Source organism: Scylla paramamosain, chromosome 16 (genome assembly GCF_035594125.1).
Source record: "Scylla paramamosain isolate STU-SP2022 chromosome 16, ASM3559412v1, whole genome shotgun sequence".
Lineage (NCBI taxonomy): Eukaryota > Metazoa > Arthropoda > Malacostraca > Decapoda > Portunidae > Scylla > Scylla paramamosain.
Genome location: NC_087166.1, coordinates 12,127,501 through 12,155,000, shown reverse-complemented (window position 1 = coordinate 12,155,000; position 27,500 = coordinate 12,127,501). Strand labels below are relative to the sequence as shown.

The following is a 27,500-nucleotide window of genomic DNA, read 5'->3' as shown; positions in this document are numbered from 1 at the left end:
TTAAGTTTGTTACTTGTTACTACTACTACTACTACCACTACCACTACTACTACTACTACTACTACTACTACTACTACTACTACTACTGCTACTACTACTACTACTACTACTACTACTACTACTACTGCTGCTACTACTACTGCTGCTGCTGCTGCTGCTGCTGCTGCTACTACTACTACTACTACTACTACTACTACTACTACTACTACTACTACTACTACTGCTGCTGCTGCTACTACTACTGTTATTATTACAGTAAAATCCCTCTTATCCGGCATCAACGGGACCGCCGAGATGCCGGATACTTGAATATTGCCGGATACTTGAATAGAAGTGAAATTATGTCCACAATCACCACCCTACACTCACGCATCTTACCATAACAAAGATCAGCTGATCGCCGTGCCGCGCGTCGCCAGCCGCGCTGCCACCTCACGCTCACCAACACAATTGTAGCATTGGGCCCTGTAAATTGTGACTCCTGATCTTTTCAAGCTGAACCACTCGTATAACACTTTGTCCATCATTTCACCACGATGATACTGCAGTGTGTGACGATTTTTCCGCTGCCCTTTGGGGTGTCGGTAGTTTTCATGTAATTCCGCAACTTTTTCGTTTGGGATTTAATGTCATAAATAGTTGATGAGCCCACACCATATTCTGCCATTAGTTGCTGTCTGCTTTCACCTCTCTCTAATCGTCGACAAATGTCTACCTTCTGCTTAAGTGGTAAGCACAACACGCTTCCTCTTTTCTACAACTTTAGGCATGATGAAGGCGTCAGGCGATAAACAGTGCACACGCGGGACTGAGGTCACTGAGTAAACACAGTGCAAGTGGGCCGCGGGTGGCGCGAAGCAGTGCGCTCTGGTGGCGAGGGGACAAAGTATGCCTCGCGCGGGAATTTTAATCGATTTTATGAGTACACATTGATTTTTTATTGATTTTAAAGCTCGGGGAAAACTGTGCCGGATACTTGAAGCTGCCGGATACTCGAATGCCGGATGAGAGGGATTTTACTGTACTACTACTACTACTACTAATACTACTACTACTACTACTAATAATAATAATAATAATAATAATAATAATAATAACCAAAACAACAACAACAACAACAACAACAATAACAACAACAATAGTAACAATTTGGGTAGTAACGGTATTAGCATTGACGAAATATAACTACGACGAAAAAAAAAAAAACATATATATATATATATATATATATATATATATATATATATATATATATATATATATATATATATATATATATATATATATATATATATATAAAACCAAAACGAAAGAAAACTAACATAAAAAGTCTATATTTCTACCTATCCATGTTTACCAAGTCTAATAATCCATCTCTCTCCACAGGTAAGTCTTCGTCAGGAAGTGAAGGCAGGTGAGATGACGCAGGTGTGACGCTGTGACTCCTAAAGGCTCTTACATCTCTCCTCTTACTGGTGGCCTCTCGTCTACACACTGGCGGGGTGATGACGGTGCTAATGGACGGAAAATGGTACCGGTGTGTGAATGAGTGATATACTAATATGCTAACCCTTTTATTTCTTTAGACTTTCAATGTGTGTTGGACTAGTCGGTGGCTTTTTCAGTGGTGCTGTTACTGGTGTAGCTAATGGGTGCTTAACTAGTGGCTATGGTGCTAATAGTAATGGTCCCAGTGGGTGTTGGACTAGTCGATATATTTTGAATTGGTGCTGTTAGATATTTAGCTAATGGGTTAACTAGAGACTAATGTTATTTAATGGTGCTAATAGTTTCCAGTGGTGCTATTATTAGTATTCTCAATGGGTGTTGGACTAGTCAATACTTACTTCAATGGTGCTATTAGAAATGTAACTAATGGTGCTTAACTAACCCTCTATTCTCTAGTTAATGGTGCTAATAGTTTCCGGTGGTGCTGTAAGTATAATTCTCAATGGGTGTTGGACTAGTCTAGGTATTGGTGCTTTAAGAGGCTAATGGAGGTAATGGAGGTGCTGATGCTACTACTGGTGTTAATGGTGCTAGTGCTGTGGTGTCTTAGTGGTGCTGGTTATGTGTGCTTGAGTGCTAATGGCTGCTAATATTTTGTTTAATGATTAATGGTAATGGTAAGAATGGTGTTCATTTGACTAAAGTGTTATGAATTTGTGTGTATTAAAGTTGTTGGTTGTAAGTTTTGTTGTTTTTAATTTTATATTCTTGTGTGTGTGTGTGTGTGTGTGTGTACGTTACTTTGTATGTGTGTAAATGAATTGCTTAAATACTTACATAACACACACACACACACACACACACACACAAATCTACGGTTCCACATTACAAACTTTCAATTTTATTCTAAAGGGGATGAATTAAAGGGAGTTTTTTTTGAAAGATGGGGAATGAAGGAGGGTAAGGAAAGGAGATGAGGGGACTTACTTTAGGGAAAATCACGAGGCCTGGTTAAGGGAAGGGAGATTAGTGGGGAGAGGAGGGAGATAATGGAGATGACTGAGGGTGATACTGAGCTGGGGAGGGGAGGAGAGTGGAGGAAAAAATAGAGGATAAGAAGAAAGAGAAAGGGAAGTAAGGGAAGGAAGATAGTAAAAAAAGGGAACCTGGAGGAGGAGGAAGAGGAGGAAGAAGAAGATTAGGAAGAGATTGAGAAGGAAAAAGAAGAGAAAGAGGATGGAAAGAAGAAGATAAAGAAAGAATACAAAAGGATACACAGGAGCAGACATAAAGAGAAAGAAAAGGAGAGATGGAAAAGATAAATAGAATGAGAGAAAAAAAGAGACAGCAAGGAAGGGAAAATTAAAATGATAAACTTGCCTCCCTATCTTCTATCAGTAAGTAGCTAAGATAACGTTAAGCGCAAGTGTAGGAAATATTGTCTTTTTTCCCTTCCTACGCTAGCCAAGGGAGGGAAAAAAAGAGTGAAAATTGGACAGGGAAAAAGTTTGTAATGTATGTTTGATTTTTTCCTCTCAGATAAGATTGTATATATGTCAAATGCCAGAGGGAAAAAAAGGAAGGGAAAAAAATGAACGGAAAGAACTCAGATGACCAGCTGCTGTTGAGAGAGAGAGAGAGAGAGAGAGAGAGAGAGAGAGAGAGAGAGAGAGAGAGAGAGAGAGAGAGAGAGAGAGAGAGACGGGAAGACAAATATTTCCTGATTTATAAATTGCTTTCTCTGTGTGTGTGTGTGTTTGTGCGTATTTATTTGTTTACTTGTAGATGTGTCGCTTTCTGTCGCTATCTATTTAATCTGCCTTCGCACTCAAACGTACACACACACACACACACACACACACACACACACACACACACACACACACACACACACACACACACACACACACACGTCTTCCTTCAATAAACTTCTGTTCACTGTCTTGTCTCTTTTCTTCTTCTCTTCCTCCTCCTCCTCCTCCTCCTCCATACCACAGTGCTCACCCGTAACATCTGTTAGCTGTGTTGGGGGGGGAGGGGGATGCCATCTACCTCTCTTTCCCCTCCTCTCTCTCTCCTCTTTCCCCCTCCCTTACCCTGCCTTCACTCCCTCCCAGTTCCTACCCCTCCTCTCCCTCCCCTTCATCTCTTCTCCCTCCTATCTCCCTCCAGTCCTACCTCTCACTACTCCACACTTCTCCCCCTCTCCCTCCCTCTCTCCCCTCTCCTCTCTCGTCTCACTTAGCCAAAAAATAATAATCTCATGTCAGGTATTTTGTTGACTGTTTCCTGTCTGACTCAACGATCGATTGACTGGTTGACTGCTAATTGGCTTGCAGATTCATGGTTTGACTAGATGATTGGTTAACTTGAGTGGATAGTTGTTTGACTGACTGGGAAACTAAGTGGTCTGTTGAGTGACTGAATAGATTAATAGACTAATTATAACTGACTGACTGACTTACTATAAGTGAGTGCTTGAGTGAGTGATTGACTAACTGGCTGACTGGATGGCTGATTGGCTGACTGGCTGACTGACTGACTGACTGTATAAGTGAGTGCTTGAGTGACTGACTGACTGACTGGATGGCTGACTGGCTGACTGGCTGGCTGGCTGGCTGACTGACTGACTGACTGACTGACTGACTGGCTGACTGACAGTATAAGTGAGTGCTTGAGTGACTGACTGACTGGCTGACTGACTGAGTGACATACGCTTTTCTGTGCGGAAACTAGGAAAACTTTACAGTGTGTGTGTGTGTATGTGTGTGTGTGTGTATGTGTGTGTGTGTGTGTGTGTCACCACCTTTATGACACAATAAATCTCTTTGTCTTGTCACTGTCGCTATGGCGGTCCCTCCCTCCCTCCCTCCCTCCCCATTTCCCTCCCTCCCTTTCCTCCACTCTCCCCTCCCTCCCTTTCCTCCACTCTCCCCTCATCCTTCTCTTTCCGTTCTTTCCTCCCTCCTCTCCAGCATTTCTTACTTTTATATCTTCTTAACTTCCTTCCTTCCTTCCTTCTTAATTTCCTTCCTTTCTTCTTTCCTTTTTTTAATGTTTTCTTCTTTCTTTTCTTCCTTCGTCTGATTTGTTTTCTGATTCTCTCTTGTTTTTAATCACCGTTTTCTTCTTCTTCCTCGCTCCTCCTCCTCCCCCTGCTCCTCCCCTCCTGACCTTTCCCCTCGCTTCCCCTCCCTTACTCTAAGAACCGTGAAAAGTTACCTCCCATAAAGCCTCTCCCTCCTCCTCTTCCTCCTCCTCTCCCTCTTCCTTTCCTTCCTCCTTTCCTGCCTTCCTTTTCTCCCTTTTTCCTCTCTTCTTCCCTCATCGGATAATCTTTTAGTTTTTTTCCTGCCTCCTCCTCATTTTTTTCCCTCCTACTTCTCATCCACTTCCTGCTCTTATTCTTTTCCTCCTTATCCTCCTTCTCTTCTTGTTCTTTCTAATCCTCCTCCTAATCCATTTCTTCTTCTTTTTCTTCCTTCTTCTTTTCTTTCTTCTCTAGTGCCTTCCTCGTACATCATTCTTATGGCGGGAGGGAGACAAGAAGAGAGGGAAGGAGGGAGAGAAGGAGGGAGGGAAGGAGGAATGCCTGTGTGTGTGTGTATGTGTGTGTGTGTGTGTGTATGTGTGTGTGTGTGTGTGTGTGTGTGTGTGTGTGTGTGTGTGTGGAGAAGATCAAAGAGAGAGAGATGAATATTTGCGTGCTAACTTTGCTGTTGCGATTTCTGTTCCTCCTCCTCCTCCTCCTCCTCCTCCTCCTCCTCCTCCTTCTCTTCCTCCTGCTCGTTCTATGTGCGTGACCGTAAATTCAGTCTAATCTGCAAGTTAACTCGTGTAAATCATCACCGAATTACTACTACTGCTATTACTACTACTACTGCTATTACTACTACTACTACTACTACTACTACTACTACTACTACACTACTACTAATACTAATACTCTTGGTTCTCCTCGTCATCTCCTCTTGTCTCTTCCACATCGTAAGTCTTTATAGCCTTCCTCCTCTTCTTCTTCTTCCTCCTCCTCCTCCTCCTCCTCCTCCTCCTCCTCCTCCTCCTCCTGCAGTTTCAATTAGGAAAATACAGAGAAGAAAAATTCAAAGGATTAAAAATATAAAGAAATTGATGATGATGATGAAGAGGAGGAGGAGGAGAGAAAGGAGGAGGAGGAGGAGGAGGAGGGAAGAGGGGATAAGAGCAAGCACAATAACATATCACAGTAGAAGTAGGAAAAGAAAGAAGATTGAAATAATAATGTTAAGAGAAAACTGCAGAGGAGAAGGAGGAAGAGAAGGAGAAAAGAAGGAGAAAGCAGAAACACAATAAAAGCCCTGCACAAGAAAAACAAAGAGAAAAAAGAAAAGGAGGAACAATAATACGACAGTGAGGTGAAGGAGGAGGAAGAGGAGGAGGAGGAGAAAGAAGAAAAAAAAGTAAAGAAGAAAAAGAAATAAAATAAAAAGAAAAGCAGAAACGCAATAACATTCACACTTTAGGAAAACAAAAAGAGAAGAAAAGGAGGAAGAAGAACATGAAGACGAGGAGGAGGAGGAGGAGGGGGAGTAGAAAGAAGAATAATGAGAAAAAAAAAGTAGGAACACAATGATATTCACACATAAGAAAAAAGCATAGGAAACGAAAAAGAGGAGAAGAAGAAGAAGAAGACGAAGGAGAAGAAGAAAAAAAGCAGAAACAATAAAATTTAAACTCTAGGAAAACAAAGAGAAGTTGAAAAATTAAGATGAACAAGATGAAGACGAAGGCGGGGAGGAGGAGGAGAAGGTCTTAAAGTAGCACTAATAGACAAGCAGGCCCCGTCAGGCTCATCGGGCAATCAGTGACTCCTGGCAGTGCCCCTCAAGGCTGCCTCGTCATGCACTACTGACGGAGGAGGAACACAAGGGAACACAGAGGAAGTACAAGCAGTATCAGACCTGTTTTTATATTTTTTTTTTTTTATTCTATTTATTTGTTCGTTTGCTTTCTCTTGCGTGAGGGAAGAAAAGTAGAATAGGAAAGGTGAGAAAAGAGGAGAGAGAGAGAGAGAGAGAGAGAGAGAGAGAGAGAGAGAGAGAGAGAGAGAGAGAGGGGGGGGGACAGGAAATTACTAATTATCGAAGTTTGAACGTTTTTTTTCCTTTAGAGAGTAAATATCCGGTTCTCTCTTCCTTTTTTCTTTTTTATATTTTTCTTCTTTTCTTCTTTCTCCTTTAAAATCTTTTCCTCTTATTACTCCATTTATTATTTTTTCCCTTCGCTTCATTAATATTTACATGTCTGTCATCATCATCATCATCATCATCATTATTTATCTATCTTTTGCTTATTTTCCCTCTCATAATTTTTTGCTATTTCCTTGTTTTATCATTTATTCTCTTCTTGTGTCCTTCCTTCTCATTTGTTCCTTTATCCTCTTATCCTCGTATCTTCCTATTAATTTATTTCTTTTCTTCACTTACCTCTTATCTCCCTCTCATCTTCTCCTTTTCCTTTCCTCTTCTCTTCTTTCTCCCTTCCTTCCTCTCTTAGTCTTTCTCCTCTTCCCTTTAAACAACAACAACAAAGGTGTCAAAGCGAGAGAGAGAGAGAGAGAGAGAGAGAGAGAGAGAGAGAGAGAGAGAGAGAGAGAGAGAGAGAGAGAGAGAGAGGCCGTTACCAAGAATTTCTTAATCATCTTTCTCACTTCCTGCCTAAACTTTTCTTCCTCCTCCTCCTCCTCCTCGTTACCCCCATCATCATCAGGGTGTTGAAGGGGAAGAGGAAGAGGAAGAGAAGGGAAAGCGCCAGTCTATGCCAACAAACATAACATAAAAACAAATCTGAACTTGTGTTGTAAACTTATTTCGTAGAAGTTTACGTCAGTTATAGTTTGTTGTTATTGCTATTGTTCTTGATCTTGTTCTTGTTTTTTTTTTTTTTTGCTTTTGTCTTCTTGTTCTTGTTCTTCTTGTTTGTCGTTTTCTTCTTTTTTTTCTTGTTCTTCGTGTTGTTTGTCGTCGTCGTTGTTGTTGTTGTTATTGTTGTTGTTGTTGTTGTTGTTGTTGTTGTTTCTCTTTTCTTCTTCATATTTATCATTATATTTATCATCTTCATCATCATCATCATCTTCTTGTTCTTATTCTTATTCTTATTAATACTACTATTACTACTACCACCATCACCACCATCTTCATCATCATCATTATCATCATCATCATTATCAAACTCACTTTCTATCCCATTTTCTTTAATTATCTTTACATTAACTACACTCACTTATTACTCAGAGTACGAAAAAAGAAAAGGAGGAGGAAGAGGAGGGAGCAAAAAGGGAGAGGGAATGGGAAAAGGAGAGAAGGGAGGGGAGAGGGATGGAGGGTAAGAGAGTGAGGGAGTAATGGGACGAAGGAGATGATGGGGTGTACTGTAGAGAGAGGGAGAGGGAGGGAGGGAGAGGGAGAGGGAGAGGAAGAGGGAGAGGACATTTACAAATCATATTCAACATTGCCGAGGGTTGAGTTTTATGTGAGGTGGTGGTGGTGTTGGTGGTGGTGGTGCTGGTGGTGGTGGGAACATGGTAGTAGTAGTAGTAGTAGTAGTAGTAGTATTAGTATATTTTTCAAGCATTATTTTTTTAATGTAGTTATGGAATCGTCATTACTTATATTACAACTACTACTGTTATTACTACTATCACTACCACGACTATTACTACTACTACTACTACATAATATTAGTTAAGAAACTGCAAAGCAATTTCTACTACTACTACTACTACTACTACTACTACTTATCCTCATTCTAGTAAAAACAAAGGGGTGATGGTAGTGGTGGTGGTGGTGGTGGTGGTGATGCTGCTAGTACAGTGACAATTCAAGTAGTGGTGGTGATGGTGGTGGTGGAGATGGTAATGGTGGTGGAGGTAGTGGTGGTGGTGGTGGTGGTGGTAAGACGATCCCACACCACCACCCGCTGACTTCACCACCACCCTCGCAGCCTGGGGGGGGAGAGGGAGAGGGGGAGGGTGGTAGAGAGAGGGAGAGAGGGAGAGGGAAGAAGAGAGCAAGGAGACGAAAGAATGAGAATGAATGAATGAATGAAAGCAAATACGTGTGTGGCTGTTCATATATACACATACATACATACAGACAGACAGACATACACACATACATACGTACAGACAGAGACAGACAGACAGACAGACAGACAGACCAATTCTAAATGACGAAATTACGAATGAAACTACTACTACTACTACTACTACAACTACTACTACTACTACTATACAAGACTGTCACCCTTACCCCTCCTCCCCCTCTTCCTCCTACTCCACCATGGTGTCTTAAGGGAGTAATAAATTGTGATAAAAAGTGACACAGAAACGCGGGTTAAAAATAATGAAAGTTGAGAAAATTGTGACGCTGTAAAAAATGGAGAGAGAGAGAGAGAGAGAGAGAGAGAGAGAGAGAGAGAGAGAGAGAGAGAGATACCACAAGGATGCTTTCAATATACAAAGGAAATTCCATTGATAGGAGTCTTCTTTTGTAACCTTAAATACTCAAATAATAATAATAATAATAATAATAATAATAATAATAATAATAATAATAATAATAATAGTGACCAATAATTTTCATGTTTTACCTATATTCCCTCCTATCCTCTTTCTCTCCCAACTCATTTTTTTTTCATCTCTCTCTATCTCTCCTTTCCTTCTCTCCCTCCTTCATCCCTTCTCTACCCTACCTCACCTTATCTCCTCTCCCCACTTTGCTCCTCCTCCTCCTCCTCCTCCTCCTCCTCCTCCTCCTCCTCTTTCTTGCAGGTAACACTCAGCTAACTTGTAGAGAGAGAGAGAGGAGAGAGAGAGAGAGAGAGAGGAGAGAGAGAGAGAGAGAGAGAGAGAGAGGTTTGATGAGATTAGTTTAAATCTTTTCTCAGAATTGTTGTTGTTGTTGTTCTTGGTGGTAGTGGTGGTGATAGTGGTATTGATGGTGGTGATGGTGGTGGTGGTATGACCGAGTTATTATTATTATTATTATTATTATTATTATTATTATCATTATTATTGTTATTATTATTTCTATTATCATTGTTATTGTTATTATTATTATTATATTATTATATTATTATTATTATTATTATTATTATTATTATTATATTATTATTATCATCATCATCATCCTCACCACCACCACCATCATCATCATTATCATCATCACCACCACCATCACCATCATCATCATCATCATCACCACCACCATTACCCTCATCTCATCATCATCTTTCTCTTTTCCTTCTCATAATCACCTTTATCGCAGGAGTGGTGACTGTTTAGCCTCAACGCCGCCCACGCTCACGCCCACGCCTCCTCCACCATGTCACGCTGAGTTAGGGGCGGCCCTCTCCTGACGTCACTTCCGCTCCGTCAGATGAAATATTCGGAAGTTTAGAAAGATGGAAGTCCTGTCTCAACCCTCACTTCCCCCCCTTCTCTCTCTCTCTCTCTCTCTCTCTCTCTCTCTCTCTCTCTCTCTCTCTCTCTCTCTCTCTCTCTCTCTCTACACCATCACTTCCCCATCCTCCCCATCCTCCCCCGTCACTCGTTTTCTGTGTCCCCTCTCCCATCACTCCCACCACTCCTCTTCCCGTCATTTCTTCTCCTAATCCTCCTCCTCCTCCTCCTCCTCCTCCTCCTCCTCCTCCTCCTCTTCCCCCTCCCAGAGTCCTACGCAGTCCCCATTCCCTGCGGGGCATCTTGCTGGGGAGGTCGTGAGAGAGGAGGAAATATCTGGGGTTGTTTTTTTTTTATTGAGTTTTGTGTCTTTTTTTTTTACTCCCTCTCTCTCTCTCTCTCTCTCTCTCTCTCTCTCTCTCTCTCTCTCTCTCTCTCTCTCTCTCTCTCTCATGGTAAGGTGGTAAGTACCCATCTTGGTCGCGGCGTCAGGTTACTCAGTGCTTAGTGGCTGTGCGAAGAGATGGTTGTAGTTGTGGGAAGAGTGAGCTGTGTTGGGTGGGCCGTGGCTGTATTGGGCGGGGCATTGCTGTATGGGGCGGGGTGTGACTGTGAGGTAGGGGTGTAGTTGTGTAGAGTGTAAGTAATGCGAGGCGGGGTGTGGCTCTGTAGTTCGAGGTGACAATGTGAAGAGCTGGGTGTAGCTGTGTATGGCGGGGTATTGCTGTGTGTAGGTTATGGGTGTGTTGTAGGTCCCTGTGGTGTGTAGCAAGTGTGGTTTTACCCCCTTGGAAGATTGTGTAGGTAGAGAGAGAGCTCAAGCCTGTGTAGATGTCTAATAGGCGTAGGACGGGATAGGACGGTTACATAAGAACATAACTAAAGGGAGATGCAATAAGCTACCACGCCTACACATGGCAATCCCAGTATAAAACATGCTTATTTCTATCATCCCTACCTATAAAGCTGTCTAATTTTTTTTAAAGTCTCCCTACTGACTCGGCACTGACTGTCTGATTAGTGAGTCTATTCCAATCATCTGCCTCATATAGATTAAGGAAGAGATTCAGTAATCATGTTGTTAATACAGTCAGTAGGGAGCTTTGAGTGACTTGATGAATTTATGATCAGGGATGGTAGGTGGGCATAGACTGGGATGTTTTATATAGGGACTGTCATGTGTAGGTCTGATGGCTTCCTGCAGCTTTTCTTATGTTCTTGTGTGGCCTGAAGAGAGAGACTGGTGTTTTGTAGTTCAATGTGCCGCCCTTGTCGTATCCTGAAGGGCGCAACCTCAAGCAGAAGTGTGTGTGTGTGTGTGTGTGTGTGTGTGTGTGTGTGTGTGTGTGTGTGTGTGTGTCCTTGTGCCAACACTCTCCCTAGCCGCCCCGCCCCACTGCCGAAGCACCTGCCGAGCCCCGTAAACCAGGTGACGGTAAACACGTGTGATCTTTTGGGCGCAAGTTTTCCTCGGTGGTCGCGTCCATCGCTAGAAATAGACAGTTTATGTGGTGGCGGTGACGCGGGAGAGTGGTGGCACGGCAGTCCTCCCAGTGAAGCCGCCGCGCCGCAGACGGGGGAGGCGCTGAGGGGTGGGTGATGGGGGAGGGTGGTAAGGGAGGGTGCCGGGGCGCTTACAGTTGCCTTGCGAGGGGGTACTGGGGCCATTAGGAGAGGCAAGTGCTCGTCACTATCGTAATAAATTAACGAAGGACTTGTTAGTGGTGAGGCGGCGGCCAGGAGACAGACTCTGCGGCGGCGGCGACACCACAACCACATGGCGCGCGCACAAACACACACACACTCACACACACACACACACACACACACACACACACACACACACACACACACACACACACACACACACACACACACAGCCTCCGCCTTGTAACCGTGTAAACAAAAAACTCTTCCGCAGTCTTAATTGGTCTTCTTGGTCCCCTCATCTTCCTCCCCCTCACCTCTCTCTCCTCCTACCTTCCTCCCTTCGTCTTCCTCCCCTCACCTAGTCTCTCCTCACCTTCTCCCCTTTACCTGCCTCTCTTACCTGCCTCCCCTTACCCATCTCCTCTCACCTGTCTCTCCTATCTTCTTCCCCTCACCTGGTCTACCCTTACCTATCTCCCCTCACTTTCTTCCCCTTACTTACCTTCCCTAACCTATCTTCTCTCACCTGTCTCCTCCTACATTCTTCCCCTTACCTACTTCCCCTCACCTTTCTCTTCCTTTACCTTCCTTCCCTTACCTTCTTCTCCTCATCTTCCTCCCCTCGCCTGCCTTACCTTACCTCTTTCATCTGCCTCCGTCTTCTTCCCTCTCACTTGATCTCCCCTCACCTTTCTCCCCTCACTTCACTCTCACCTCAGGGTCACCTCAGAAACTCCATCACATCAGTACATCTTCACTTTCTAAATGAAAATAATAAGAGTCGTGCTAATTACATAGGAAGGAAAATAGAGGGGAAATTTTAGTGAAAGGAAACAAGGAGCTATTTTTTTTTTCATTTCGTTGTTCTGGAAAAAAGGGTAGGAAGAGGAAAATTTTATAGTCAAGATATCAATGTTTTTTTTTTTTTTTATCGGGGAAACTGAGGAACATTTTTTACAGTTTTGCAGTAGTTTTCCTTTTATTTTTAGTGGGGTAAAGGATAGAGAAAGGAGAAGGAAAATAATGCTCTTTATTACAGTACAATATTGGACGTACATCATCATCATCATCATCATCATCATCGTCATCATTATCATCATCATTGTCATTATTATCATCGTCATATTTTCATCTGAATAATAATAAGTAAGAGAGAGAGAGAGAGAGAGAGAGAGAGAGAGAGAGAGAGAGAGAGAGAGAGAGAGAGAGAGAGAGAGAGAGAGAGAGAGACCGTAGTAATGGCAGTAATACCTGAGATTTTGCACTGGCCTCATCATCATCATCACCATCATCATCATCAGGTCATTACTCTGTTACACCTGTCCTCACCTTAATTAGTATATACACCTGGTGAGGTCCTGGGGTATGTATCTATAGGTAGGGACTTGGAAGAGGTTGGTAAGGTTTGGCAGGCAGGGTTTGGTACGGTGATGGGTGGGAGCGGCAGAGGACGATTTGGTTTGACAGGGAGGGTTTGGGATGGTTGAGATTTGGCAGGGATGGTTGGGGATGGTTGGGAATAAGGCTGTGTGGTTGGGTTGGGCTATTGCTTGGTAAAGTTTGGTAGGGGAAGGTAAGGATGGGTAGGGTTAGGAGTGGCAGGGTATAATAGATTGGTAGGGGTTTGGTTGAGGTTTGGTAGGGGAAGGTAAGGATGGGTAGGGTGGCAGGGTATAATAAATTGATAGGGGTTTGGTTGTGGGTTGAGGTTTAGTTGCCAGAAGTAACAACACGTGGGAAGAGAATTAAATACCATTGGTTGTCAAAAAAAAAAAAAATGTCAAGATAAAAAGTGAAAACAAATAAACTAAAAGCAATACAAGATAAATGAGCACAAAAGCAAGTCGATATTCACGGAAAATAAACAACATTCTTTTTAAACTCAACAATCCCACGTGATGTTATTTTTGCCTTCGTTTCTTTATACAAATTAATACTAAGAACAACCTAAAACCTTATACATACAGACACCTTACGATAATAACGTGTGTGTGTGTGTGTGTGTGTGTGTGTGTGTGTGTGCGTGCGTGTGTGTGGTTCACTTAACACATTTCAGTCTTACTACTAACACTCTTCACTTCACCAGCCTCTCTTAAGTACATGAGTATGTGAGTTAAGTACATTAATAAGTACACGTACATAAGTAAACACTCGATTTGTGAAGCTTATTAGCACTGTTTTGCATCCGGATTTAAGTACATTCTTATAAGTAAGCTCTTGCAAGACAGCTTTAAGTACACGAATGAGAGAGAGAGAGAGAGAGAGAGAGAGAGAGAGAGAGAGAGAGAGAGAGAGAGAGAGAGAGAGAGAGAGAGAGACAGACAGACAGACAGACAGACAGACAGACAGACAGACAGACAGACAGACAGACAGACAGACAGACAGACAGACAGACAGACAGACAGACAGACAGACAGACAGACAGACAGACAGACAGACAGACAGACAGACAGACAGAGAGAGAGAGAGAGAGAGAGAGACTTTCCATTACTACTACTACCACACACACACACACACACACACACACATATTCTCACAGGCATACACACTCCCACAGCACGCTCCCTTCACACTCTCCCACACTGCTCTCTCTCCTCTCATAACACTCCTTGAACACTTCCTTGAACCAGCAACTAGTAAAGAGGAGAGTGAAGGAAGCGAGAAAGGATGGAAAGATAGTCCCTGAAATCCTTCGTCGTGTAGGATTGGATAGGATTTGCTGGTTTAAGATCTTCGTTGGTCGTTCTCTTGCGTGTGTGTGTGTGTGTGTGTGTGTGTGTGTGTGTGTGTGTGTGTGTGTGTGTGTGTTGGGGCAGCCGCAGTGAACCCTGAAAGAAAAGAAAATGTGTAGTGGTATTAGTTTCCCGAGAGCGAGAGAGAGAGAGAGAGAGAGAGAGAGAGAGAGAGAGAGAGAGAGAGAGAGAGAGAGAGAGAGAGAGAGAGAGAGAGAGATTAATATAAAACTCAAAAATATTTTATCATTCTTCTCATATTCCATTTCCTTCCCTCAGAAATACAGGTAACACATACACACACACCTCTCTCTCTCTCTCTCTCTCTCTCTCTCTCTCTCTCTCTCTCTCTCTCTCTCTCTCTCTCTCTCTCTCTCTCACCTTAATTAGAAGCGTTTAGGTGACGAGCGGCAGATGTGGGTGACCAGGTTTCTGAGTGGAGACTTGGTGGATGACTGGATTCGTGGATGGGTTCTGGGACTTCGGAGACAGGTGGAGATGGATGGATAAGAATGAGGACCTGGCTGACTGGTTGACTGGGTGGTTGAGTGAAGAACTCGCTGACTGACTGGGTGACTGGTTGACTGGTTGTCTGACTGACTGGATGGCTTGCTGAATGACTGGCTGGTTGATTGACAGAAGAACTGGTTGGTTGATTGGCTGGCTGGCTTGGTGACTGACTGGTAGAGTGGTTATCTTGCTGTCTGACTGGAGAACTGTAAGACTGACTGACTGACTAACTGACTGATTGAACGAGTGATTGACTTTATTTTCTTGTGGCATTTGACATCAGAAGAGCATGATTGGATGACTGGAGTGGGTGGAGGCAAAAGAACAGCTACAGTGGGAGAGAGGAAGCAAAACACACACACACACACACACACACACACACACACACACACACACACACACACACACACACACACACACACACACACACAGAGCCTCAGCGTCAGTCCTAATCACTATATAACAGCCGAAGTCGGAGGCATACTTTTGCACTACCCCGAGGCGACGCGAGGATACTTCCATCCCCCCGCGGGCGGCACTCGGGTGAACTAGGGGAAGGCCGGGGAGATGGGCAAGGGACATGCACGACCCCCGGGGATGTCCTCGCTCACCTGGTACGACATAACACTATAGAGTATTCAGGTAACTTATTGTATGAAGTCCAAGGGGTGATTTGTCGCCCTCACGCCCCCCGCCTCTCTGGGAGTACCGCTCCGTCTCCCCTTCCTCCTCCTCTTCCTCCTCCTCCTCCTCTTCTGGTCCCTCCGCCGGCCTCCATCTGAAATCATAAAAGGTTTTTGGTAGAGATATACTATATTACTACTACTTCTACTACGACAACGACGACTATTACTACTACGACTACTACTACTACTACTAATATCCTCCATTTGAAATTATGAAAGGTTATTAGTAAAGATGCACTTCTACTATTACTACTACTACTATTACTACTACCTCAAAACACTTCAAGGAAAAATATAATGAATGTTAATCGCACAGACACAAAACAGAATAATATTGTGTAAGCTTTAATGAAGAGAAACGTGAGCAACTTATTTATTCAGTTATTCCTGGGATGAGAGAGAGAGAGAGAGAGAGAGAGAGAGAGAGAGAGAGAGAGAGAGAGAGAGAGAGAGAGAGAGAGAGAGAGAGAGAGAAAGGATAATAATGTAAAGTGTGTGTGTGTGTGTGTGTGTGTGTGTGTGTGTGTGTGTGTGTGTGTGTGTGTGTGTGTGTAGGATTGCGTCACCGAGGCGTTAGGAGAGAGGAAGCAACGGGGAGAGAGAGAGAGAGAGAGAGAGAGAGAGAGAGAGAGAGAGAGAGAGAGAGAGAGAGAGAGAGAGAGAGAGAGAGAGAGAGAGGGTGGGTGGCACCACCTCCTCTCCTCCGCGACTGTTCTGGGAAGTTACACATACACACACACACACACACACACACACACACACACACACACACACACACACAAGGTCATGCGGGGTAAACACTGCTTGGTGACTCCCTCAACTGCATTGGACAAATGAAATGTTTATGCGTTTTAATATTTCCATCACTGCCACCACCACCATCATCGTCACTACCAGCACCAATGTTGACAGACGGAAATGTTGATGGCGTGAGAGAGAGAGAGAGAGAGAGAGAGAGAGAGAGAGAGAGAGAGAGAGAGAGAGAGAGAGAGAGAGAGAGAGAGAGAGACGTTCACTCCTATCTTGCCATTCAGATCGCAAAGAAAACGAGAACAAGAAATCAACAAGTCATCCGAAAAATACACCACCAGAGAGAGAGAGAGAGAGAGAGAGAGAGAGAGAGAGAACGGCACTGCGGGGGGCGTCAGCATCCCAGCGTCACAATGGCAGCGTTACGTCACCGCCGCCCAGGGAGCCACGGCGCCCCGTCACTGTTGTTTGTTGTTTCCACGGAGACCCGCTGCTCGTGTTCTGACGGGGTCGTGACGGAGCGGCTGACGCAGGGGCTGACGGAGGAGTGATGTTGGTGATGCAGGAGGGGTACAGAAGGAGCTGACGGAGGAACTGACAGGAGAATGACAGAAGGTTTGACGAAATGGGTGACGGAAGAGCTGATTGAGGTGATATGGGAGGACTGACGGAGTGGCTGACGAAGTGACTGACAAAGTGGCTGACGGAGTGGCTGAAGGAGGGGTGACTGCTTGACGGAGGTGGTGATGGAGGTGATGTAAGAGTTGCTGGCGGAGGTTGTTATAGAAGGCAAAGAAGGAGGAGGAGTAACGGAGGAACTGAGTGTTGTGTTGACGGAATAGCTGACGAAGGGGGTATAGAAAGGGCTGATGGAGGGGTGATGTAGGTGATGTTGAAACAATATAGAAGGAGGACGGAGGAGTTAGTGGGGGTGACGGAGTAGCTGACGGAGATGATGTAGAAGGCATCGACGAAGGGATGATGATGAGGTAGTAAAGGAAGCTCACGAGGGGCTGAAGAAGTGGCTGGCGAAGGGATGACAAACAGCAACTGATGGGTAGACTGAAGAGGGCACTGCAGTAATGGGAGATTAAGAGACTGCCTGATACCTGAAGGAGAAGCTGACGAAGGCGCTGTAGTAGAGATGAAAAAATCAAAGTTCTCAAAAATGGGCTGAAGGAGTGGCTGACGAACAGTGTATAGGAGGGAGTGACAGAGGCAAAGGGCGGGGTGTGGAAGACGATCAGCTGATGGAGGCAAAGACGAAGGTGAAGAAAAAGTAGATGCATATTAATGTATAGAATAAAGAGACAAACCCAATAACAGAATTAAAAGAGAAAGATGAATAAAGTAAAGAATTAAAAAGTAGAACGAGGGAGATGAAGTAGGGATGGAATTACACAACATGAGAAGGAAAGGAAAGAAAGGAAGAGAATAAACAGAGAGAAGCGAAAGAAAGCGAATAATAAAAGCGGGCACGAACAAAGATAACCAAAAAAAGAGTAAAATAGAGACTAAGGAGGAAATGATTAACTTTTTATTCTCTAAGGAGGAGGATGAAGAGGAGGAGATAAAGGAGACGAAAGGGAGGAAAGGAAGAAAAGTAGCCTGATAAAGGGAGAGGAAGGAAGGGAAAAGGGATGCTGGGAAGAGAAGGGAAGGGAAAGGGGACAAGATAGGGGAAGGGAAGTGGGGAAGATGGGACGAGCAGATGGTGCAATTATATGGAGAGAGAGAGAGAGAGAGAGAGAGAGAGAGAGAGAGAGAGAGAGAGAGAGAGAGAGAGAGAGTCATGAATGGAAGTAAGAGATAATGGTATATGAAAAACACATTAATTTCACTGGGAGGTACTGAGAGAAAGAAGAAGAGGAGGAGGAGGAAGAGGAAGAAACGTTGAAGGAGGAGGAGGAGGAGGAAGGGGAGGAGGAAACAGAGAACCTAGGGAAGAAAGAGAAGTGATAGGAGAAAAATGAAGCATTAAAGAAGTGATAAGTAAGGAAGAGGAGGAGGAAGAAAAAGAAGAGAAGTAGGAGGAAAAAGAAAAGCACAACAAAAATATAAAAAATGAGAAAAAAACTGAATAAAGGAGGGAAATAGAAATAAAAACGAAGATAATAATAAAAACGGTGATGACAATATTAATGACATCTTGAATATTCATTAAGTACTTCTTTTTGTCTCGTTCAGTGGTAAATGTTGATCTCTCTCTCTCTCTCTCTCTCTCTCTCTCTCTCTCTCTCTCTCTCTCTCTCTCTCTCTCTCTCTCTCTCTCTCAGTTTGTTATTAGTGTGGTGGCCTGTCCTTGTCTCAGAAGGGGTAAGGAGGAGGAGGAGGAGGAGGAGAGACTGAAAGTGCCCGACTACCCCATTCCCTCCTCTTCCCTAGCAGTGGAAGAGAGGAGAAGGAGGAGGAGGAGGAGGAGGAGGAGGAGGAAGGGAGAGTGCGTGAGAATGGATCTGAGGGAGATTGGGAGTGGCAAGGAGAGGAGGGAACTGAGAGGAGGGGGAGAGGGGAGAGGGAAGAGGAGAGAGGGGATGAATGAGGGGAGGGAGAGGGTAAATGAGCGCGAGTCGAGAAGGGAGAGAGAGAGAGAGAGAGAGAGAGAGAGAGAGAGAGAGAGAGAGAGAGAGAGAGAGAGAGAGAGAGAGATTGGAGAAAAGAATAAAGGAGTTTGATAAGGAGAGAGAGAGAGAGAGAGAGAGAGAGAGAGAGAGAGAGAGAGAGAGAGAGAGAGAGAGAGAGAATATTATGACATTGATGGAGGATCTTCTCTCTCCCTCCCAAGCAACCCGAGCCTGATATCTCTCTCTCTCTCTCTCTCTCTCTCTCTCTCTCTCTCTCTCTCTCTCTCTCTCTCTCTCTCTGGTAAAACGCTCCAGCTAAGACAACAAGACCACAAAATATCACCATCGGTCTCTCTCTCTCTCTCTCTCTCTCTCTCTCTCTCTCTCTCTCTCTCTCTCTCTCTCTCTCTCTCTTTCTCTCTCTCTCTCTTACCTGTGCGGGGCGGGGTGGGGCAAGCGGGACAGTGCCAGGTGGGGCGGGGCAGTGCCAGGTGGGGACAGCAGCGCTAATCCTTCCAGTGTCAACAAACAAGAAGTGCCAACCGCAAGAAGAGGTAGGATTTCACCGCTACCCTTTCACCTTCCTTCTCTCTCTCTCTCTCTCTCTCTCTCTCTCTCTCTCTCTCTCTCTCTCTCTCTCTCTCTCTCTCTCTCTCTTACTCAGTTGTTTTTCTCTCCTACATCTCTTACTTTAGGTTAGACTTCGTATCTCTTATCACAAACTGTCTTTTAAGGAGTAACATGTTTCCAGATTTTCCTTTTTAGTGCTTGAAGGAGGGTTAAAAAGAAAGAAAGATAGCTTGCCACTTTGCCCTTCCGCCCCCGCGCCGAAAAAAAAAAATGAGAAAAGGGAAAAAACCTATTAAATGGAATGCAAATGAATTCCAGAGATGACCTGACACTTACAGGAAGGAAGAATGAAAGAGAAACAGGTAGGGTTCAAAAGTTCACCAGTGTATGGGACGGAAGAGTGAAGGCCCTGCTTAACTTTTGCGTCTTTCCTTTGCGAGTTCCGGAGAAATGAAAACAGAAATAGGCGGGAAAATTCAAAAGTTCACCAGGAAGAATAATGAATGAGTGGAGAAGCTGGCTAACTATTGCATCCCAACTTAGTGAATTCCAAAGACTGTTTAAGTCATAGGAAGAAGAAAGAGAAATATGCGGAAAATTCAAGACTCCAGTAAAAATGATGAAAGAGTGAAGGTAGGTACTGACTAACTCTTGCGTCCTTCCTTAGTGTTCCTTAGCGTGGGCGTATCGGGAGGGATGGCGTGAAGTAAAGTGAGTGGCCGGGTGTGGGTGTGCGCTGGCTGCTCGGGTTTACAGGCTACTTGAAGTTACTAGAGTGTCGTGAGGATCCGCAGACGACCCTTGGCAGTGATCCGATACAGGCAGGCTTTTTGCTGAGGTCTTGCGGCACCGGAGGCAGGATCGTTACTCTGCCCTTTAGGTTTTGTAGGATCATTCTGTACTTTTCTTTTTGCTCTTTCGTTTTTTTTTTTTTTTTTGATGGATTGTGTTGTGCTTTACTTTCTCCGCTTTTTTTATTTTGCTTTTTGGTGGATCATTGTTATTTCTTCTGTTTTTTTCACTTTTTTTTTTTTTTGGTGGATCTTTGTTTTGTCTTCTACTTTTCTTCCTTTTTTTTCCTTTTTTTTTGGGGGGTGGATAATTTTTCTGTTCTGTTTTTTTCATTTTTTTCTTTTCTTTTTGGTGTATCATTTTTGTTCTGCTTTTTCCATTTTTTTTCTTTTCCTTTTGATGGATTATTTTTCTGTTCTCTACATTTCCCCTTTCTTCCATTTTTTTTTTTTTTTGGTGGATCATTTTCCTGTCCTTTTCTTTTCCCCTTTTTTCCTTTTGTTTTTGGTGGATTATTGTTCTATACTTTACTTTTTGTCCTTTAATTTGTTGTCCTTTTTCTTTTGTTTGGATTGTTGTTCTCTTTTCCCTTTTCTTTATCCCTGGATCATTGTTTTTTTTTTTACCTTATTCTCTACTTTTCGTAGGATTATTGCATCGCCGTTTTCTTTTTCTTTTTTTTCGCGAAATCATTTTTTCTTTTACTTTTGTTTTCCTTTTCCTTTTTGTCTCTCTTTTTTTCTTTTTTTTTTCAGTTCGTAAGATCGTTGCTCTCACTTTACTTTTTGCAGGATCATTCTTCTGTGCTTTTCTTTTTGGCCTTTCGTTTTTGCTGTAACATCCTTTTGTGCTCTACTTTTCTGGGATTTTTCCTTTCTTTACCCTCTTTCCTTTCGTAAGATTGTTGCTTTGGCACTTCACTTTTTGCAGGAGTATTCTTCTGTACTTCATTTTTTTGCAAGATCATTCTTCTGCACTTTAGTCTTTGGCGTTTCATTTCTGCCGTAAAGTTGTCCTGTTCTCAATTTTTTTTTTTTACTTTTATTGTGGTAGGAGAGCAAAGTTACTTAACCTGGTCTTTGTCGGAACGAGAACTATCAGTGTAGCAGTTGTTGTATTGCTGCTGCTGCTGTTAAGAGTCACGCCACCTGTTCCTGATGGTACTCCCACACCTGTTCTGATTAACGTCTCCTGCAGGTGTGTGCGTCATCCTCGTGAGTGTGTGTGTGTGTGTGTGTGTGTGTGTGTGTGGTACGTCTTCACGCTTCGTACACTCTTGACAACTTCCCTTCCTTCTCTTAAGAATTTTACATAAAAGAGGAAAGTTAAAGTTTAATGTGTTCGTAATAGAAATTTTACTCAGAATCCTCTTCATTTCTTGGACGCGCGAGTTTATTTTATTTCAGTGATATTTTTACTTATTTATATATTTGTGTGTGTTAGATGTCTTGTGAATTTTCATGATTATTTATTTTTTATTTTTTCATTCTTGAATACTTCGTGTAGATCATTAAATTTATTTGTTATATGAATAGCTATTGTGATTATATCTTCATTTCACTCCCTTCTTCTTCTTCTTCTTCTTCTTCTTCTTCTTCTTCTTCTTCTTCTTCTTCTTCTTCTTCTTCTTTTCCTTCTTCATCTCCTCCTCCTCCTCCTCCTCCTCTTTCTCCTCTCCAATTTGCTGTACTCTTCCCTTTTCTTATCTCGACTTTCTGCCCGTCTCCTTCTTCTCTTCCTCCGTCTCCTCCTCCTCCTCCTCCGTCTCCTCCTCCTCCATCTCCTCCGTCTCCTCCTACTCCATCTCCTCCTCCTCCGTCTCCTCCTCCTCCTCCGTCTCCTCCTCCTCCTCCTCTTCCGCAGCTGCTCCTATCCTTCCACTGTAACTTCACCATAAGAATATTTTGGGTGTTTTATGTTGATTCTCAAACATGGTGTGTGTGTGTGTGTGTGTGTGTGTGTGTGTGTGTGTGTGTGTGTGTGTGTGTGTGTGTGTATGAGTGTGTGTGTGTGGAATTTGACCCGACCCGGAGACACCCTTAGGAGGAGGAGGAGGAGGAGGAAAGGGTATTGACTTCATTATGTTTAAATTTAGATGCTTTGTAATCCATTTTTTTCTATTTTTTCCTATGTATTGTTTTAATCTTGTATGTATGTATGCATGTAAATATGTGCGTGTGTGTGTGTGTGTGTGTGTGTGTGTGTGTGTGTGTGTGTGTGTGTGTGTGTGTGTGTGTGTGTGTGTGTGTGTGTTTAAGTTTCTATCTCTGTTTGTTTGTTTGTCCGCCTTTCTGTCTTCTCTCCTTCTATCTCTCCATCTTTCTCCTCCTCTCTCTCTTTCTTTCTTTCTTCCTTTCTATCTTATTTCTTTAACGCAACGAAATATTTGCTAAAGAATTCAAATGAAAACGCAAAATGTTATAGAAAGCAAGAGAAACAAAAACTGCATGAGAGAGAGAGAGAGAGAGAGAGAGAGAGAGAGAGAGAGAGAGAGAGAGAGAGAGAGAGAGAGAGAGAGAGAGAGAACTGGTTTCTTTTGTCTGTGTAATGCCAAATAATTCTTAGTATTTTTTTTTCCTTACGAGTCACTCTCCCTCCCTCCTTCCCTCCCTTTCTCCTTCCCTTCTCCCCTTCCTCTCTTCCCTCTCTCCCTTCCCTCCTTCCTTCTCTCCTTTTTATCATTATTAATTTTTCTCTTTCTGTTTACGCTTTGGTATTTCACTTTTTCCGTTTCTTTATTCCCTTCTTTCTATTCTCTCCCTCTCTCCCTGTCACTGTCTCTCCCTCTCCCTCTCCCTTTCTCCCTCTTCCTCTCCCTCTCCCTCTCCCTCTCTCTTCCTCCCTCACCAGGAAGAGCCTCAAGTTTCAGTTTCTTTATCTTACAACGCTCTCTCTCTCTCTCTCTCTCTCTCTCTCTCTCTCTCTCTCTCTCTCTCTCTCTCTCTCTCTCTCTCTCTCTCTCTACTGGTCTTTCCTTCTCTGTCTCTTCAATTTATCAACATTATTTGTGTTCTTAATTATCTTCTCATTCCATCTATTCTTCTTTCTGTTTCCCTTCCTCTTCATCCTTTCTTTCTTCTTCTTTCTTTCTCTCTTCTCTTTTTTGAATTTCTCCTGCTTACATCTTAATTTCATCTCCTTCATTAACTATTCTTTCTCCATCTCCCTCACCCCCTTCCTCCTCCTCCTCCTCCTCCTCCTCCTCCTCCTCCTCTTTTAAAATCCACTATCTTATTACCTCCCTTCATCCTTCTCTCCTTTCCCTCCAAGTCTTCCCTCCCTCCCTCTCTCCCTCCGTTTTTTCCTCCTCTTCTCCCCCTCCTCCTCCGCCATCTCCCATTCTTCTCTCTCTCGTTTCTCCATAACCCATCTCTCTCTCTCTCTCTCTCTCTCTCTCTCTCTCTCTCTCTCTCTCTCTCTCTCTCTCTCTCTCTCTCTCTCTCTCTCTGACCTTCCTGACCTGACCTTGTGTCCACGTGGCGCCTGACCTTCTTTGGCTGAGGTTATCAGGAGGCCCAGAGCAGAGAGAGAGAGAGAGAGAGAGAGAGAGAGAGAGAGAGAGAGAGAGAGAGAGAGGGTTGATGTAGATAGCAATTTCAAGTTTTCAACAGTTTCGTCATATTTGTTTAAGTACTCTCTCTCTCTCTCTCTCTCTCTCTCTCTCTCTCTCTCTCTCTCTCTCTCTCTCTCTCTCTTGGCAATTCTGAATGATTTTGATGCTTTAAAACTTTTCAATGACTATCTAAATGTGTGTGTGTGTGTGTGTGTGTGTGTGTGTGTGTGTGTGTGTGTGTGTGTGTGTGTGTGTGTGTGTGTGTAAAAGAAGGTAGAAAAACACATTATACTGCGATGAAAGACAAACAAACTTGCTGAGTACTACTAATGCCCCTCTGTTGCCCTCGCTTTTTGCTTATTTCTCCTTCCTTTTGAGTTTTTTTTTCGCATTATTATTATTAAGTTTTGTATTTCTTTCATTTATTTCTATGTATTTTTCGTACTTTTATTATTTTTTTCTTTGTTGCTTTTTTTTATTATTAATCTCTCTCACTCCTTTCCTTGTTCTTTACGTGTCTCTCCCTTTATTCTCTTTCTTTCTACTTATTTCCTTTTGATTTCTTTATTTATTTATTTTTTATTTATTTATTTATTTATTTATTTATATTTTGCAGTATTATCAGTTAGTCTCGTTTCTTTCTCTTTTTCTATGTATTTTGTCTTTTTTTCATTTACTCTTTATCTTCTTCCTTACTTGTCTCTTTCTTTTTATCCCCTCTCTTTTATTCATTTCAGTTTGACTTTCTTCTACTTTTCACTGTACCGTTTTTATATTGTTTGTTTATTCTTTGTGTTTCTTTGTGTTTATTAACCGTTTGTTCTTCCTTTGTCTTCTTTTTACATTCATTAATATTTGTTCCCTATTTGTTTTCCATTATGTTCATTAGTGTTTGTTCTTCCTTCGTTTGTTTACTAAGGCTCGTTGTTCTTATGTGTTTTTATTTTGCAATCATAAGTAGTTGTTCTTCCTTTATCTTCCCTTGTGTTCAGCATTGCTCTTTCTTTGTGTTCCCTTACGTTCATCCATCACAGCCTCGCTATAATTGTCTCATTACCAAGCGCAGATCGTTGCCAAGAGGTCACGTGAGGGGGGTCATGATTGAGTTGTGATGTTGTAGTGACATGCACCTGCCTGGCCTGGTGACCTGCGGGTTATCGGGTCATTAAGCGAGTGCCAAGTGACCTTAGAGCGGAGGTCAGGTCAGCAAAGTGGAGGAAAAAAGGTGGTGAAGTGTGGAAGGGAATGGATTGTTTTTTTGTTGTTCTTCTTATCATTATTACTCTTGTTTTTATTCTTATTCTTATTCTTTTTCTATTATTTATTATTATTAGTCTTATTCTTGTGTATATTTTCATTCATATTACTTCTTCTTATTTTTTATCGAATTATAAATTTGTTTACTTTTTTTATTTGCTTAATCTGTTTTTAAATTTATCCATTGGTTTTTTTTTTCCTGTGTGAATTGTTTTGTTTCGGGGATTTTGTTTTATTATTTGTATATCGTATTTTCTTTTTTTTCTCTCCCTCTCATTTTTGTGTCTTTTCTCTATTTTAATTCCTCTACTTTCCTCGTTTGCTATTTCTTTTCTCTCCTTTTTCTCTTCAAGCTCCTTTTTTTTTTACTTCTCCTTTCCACACCTCTTTTTTTTTTTTTGTCTTACTTCACAGTATTGCTTTATGTGTGCATGTGTATTTTTTTTTCGTATTTTGCTCTTATTTCCTTCATTCCTTTTATTTTCACTGCACTGTTGCTTGCATAAACACACACACACACACACACACACACACACACACACACACACACACACACACACACACACACACACACACACACACACACACACACACACACACACACACACACACACACACACACACACACACACACACACACACACACACACACACACATTCACTTAACCTCAATAGTACCCACCTTTTTTATACCCCCTGCTCCTCCTCCTCCTCCTCCTCCTCCTCCTCCTCCTCCTCCTCCTCCTCCTCCTCCTCCTGTTTTGCTTAGTCATGTTTGTGTCGAGTTCTATCCAAACCAGAAGCCACGGTAGTCCTTCGGCTGACCTCCCATGACCTGGCTTGTGTCCGGGTCACCGCACGCTTCCGGGAGGTCAGAGAGAGAGAGAGAGAGAGAGAGAGAGAGAGAGAGAGAGAGAGAGAGAGAGAGAGAGAGAGAGAGAGAGAGAGAGAGAGAATGTCATCGTCACTGTTTGCTTATTTTTTTCTTTCTCACTCTTGTCTCTGTCTTTCTCTGTCTTTCTCTCTCTCCGGTCTGTTTATTGTTCCAGTGATGCCCTTCGCTCTCTCTCTCTCTCTCTCTCTCTCTCTCTCTCTCTCTCTCTCTCTCTCTCTCTCTCTCTCTCTCTCTCTCTCGTCCTCTGTGCTGTTTGTAGAGGACACGAGGACAACAAAGGGAAAAAAGGACAAAGAGGACGGGATGTTGCCAAGAAGGGACAAGGACAGGAAAGCGCAAATAATAGACTTTTCTTTTGGCTATTTAGAAATGCGAGGAAAGATCTGGTCTCGCGAGATTCGATGAGAACAAGAGGACATTCTTCTTATATTAACTCGAGGACAGTAATAAAGTCTCGTGGAAAGAGGGAAGGAGGTTTTAGACTTTTCAATCACGCGAGGACAGTTTAACTAGTCTCGTGATTGGGAAAGGACATGGTGACACACTCCCTCTCTCAAGAAGCACGAGGACGAAGGACTGATCTCGTAAAAAGGCGGAAAGGATGAACCAACTCTGCCTTTCTTCAAACACGAGGATAATAGTGTGGTTTCGATAAGGGAAGAGGACAAAATGACGTTATTCTCTCAAGCAATACGAGGACAGGGGTGTGGTCTCATAAAAGAGGGAAAGAGGACAAGGCGAGCTGCATTTAACAGTAACACAGGAACATGAGAATTGAGAAAGAGGGAAAGAGGACGAGGACAAGGACTCCTTTCTACGTGTGAGAATTCGAGGACAAGGAACTGATGTCACGTACAGGAGGAAGCGAGCGGGAGTTTTTGGGACTCAGGACGGAAAGGGATTGGTCTTTTATGCAGAGTAGGAAGCGAGGACACCGAAAGAGAACTTACGAGGACAAGAGGACAGAAAGAGACAATAATATGTAGACTTTTTTTGTTCCAAATTAAAAACTTTCATTTTCTCTTGCGTAAAACATTTTTAAATAAGAACGTTTGAACTGAAAACGTTTGGAAAGTATTTTTTTATGATGAAGTTTCTCGAGATGTGGAGAGAGAGAGAGAGAGAGAGAGAGAGAGAGAGAGAGAGAGAGAGAGAGAGAGAGAGAGAGAGAGAGAGAGATTCATATCAATTCCCAAACAGAATAAAAAAAAGTAAGAATGAAAGAAAAATGGCGATTTTTTCACTAGCTTGGTGTGACTGACTTGAGAAATGACATCAGCGGGGTGTCTCTCTCTCTCTCTCTCTCTCTCTCTCTCTCTCTCTCTCTCTCTCTCTCTCTCTCTCTCTCTCTCTCTCTCTTGCTTACATTATCATCGCATGAATAAAAAATTTTCGCTTTTGTTTGCCTAAGAATTTTTCCTTCATTTTTTTCCTCAACAACAACACTTAGTGAGTTTACTTTTGTGTTTTTGTTCTTGTTGTTCTTGTACTTTTGACCTTGTTCTTGCCCTTCTATCGTTCTTGTTTTTAGCCATTCCTTTTTTTATATTATTCTTATTCTTGTTATCCCTTTTTCGTGATGTAACTCTCTCCTTCTTGTCCTTCTATCGTTCTTGTTTTTATCCATCCCTTTTTTGTTATTCTTATTCTTT

At 42.8% G+C, this 27,500-nt stretch overlaps 2 protein-coding genes across 2 annotated transcripts in view; one reads left to right on the top strand and one right to left on the bottom strand.

The window, feature by feature from the left end:
• The window catches only part of LOC135108051 (hydroxylysine kinase-like), a 62,324-nt gene that overhangs the window by 10,414 nt on the left and 24,410 nt on the right, over positions 1 to 27,500 (top strand). The window lies entirely within an intron of this gene.
• LOC135108052 (twist-related protein 2-like) overlaps positions 12,556 to 27,500 on the bottom strand; it is a 24,123-nt gene continuing 9,178 nt past the window's right edge. The window contains exons 2-3 of the mRNA XM_064018642.1: positions 14,653 to 15,559; positions 12,556 to 14,367 (exon numbers count right to left, since the gene is read on the bottom strand). The gene's annotated coding sequence lies outside the window, so the exon portion shown is untranslated. The remainder of the gene's footprint in view (positions 14,368 to 14,652; positions 15,560 to 27,500) is intronic.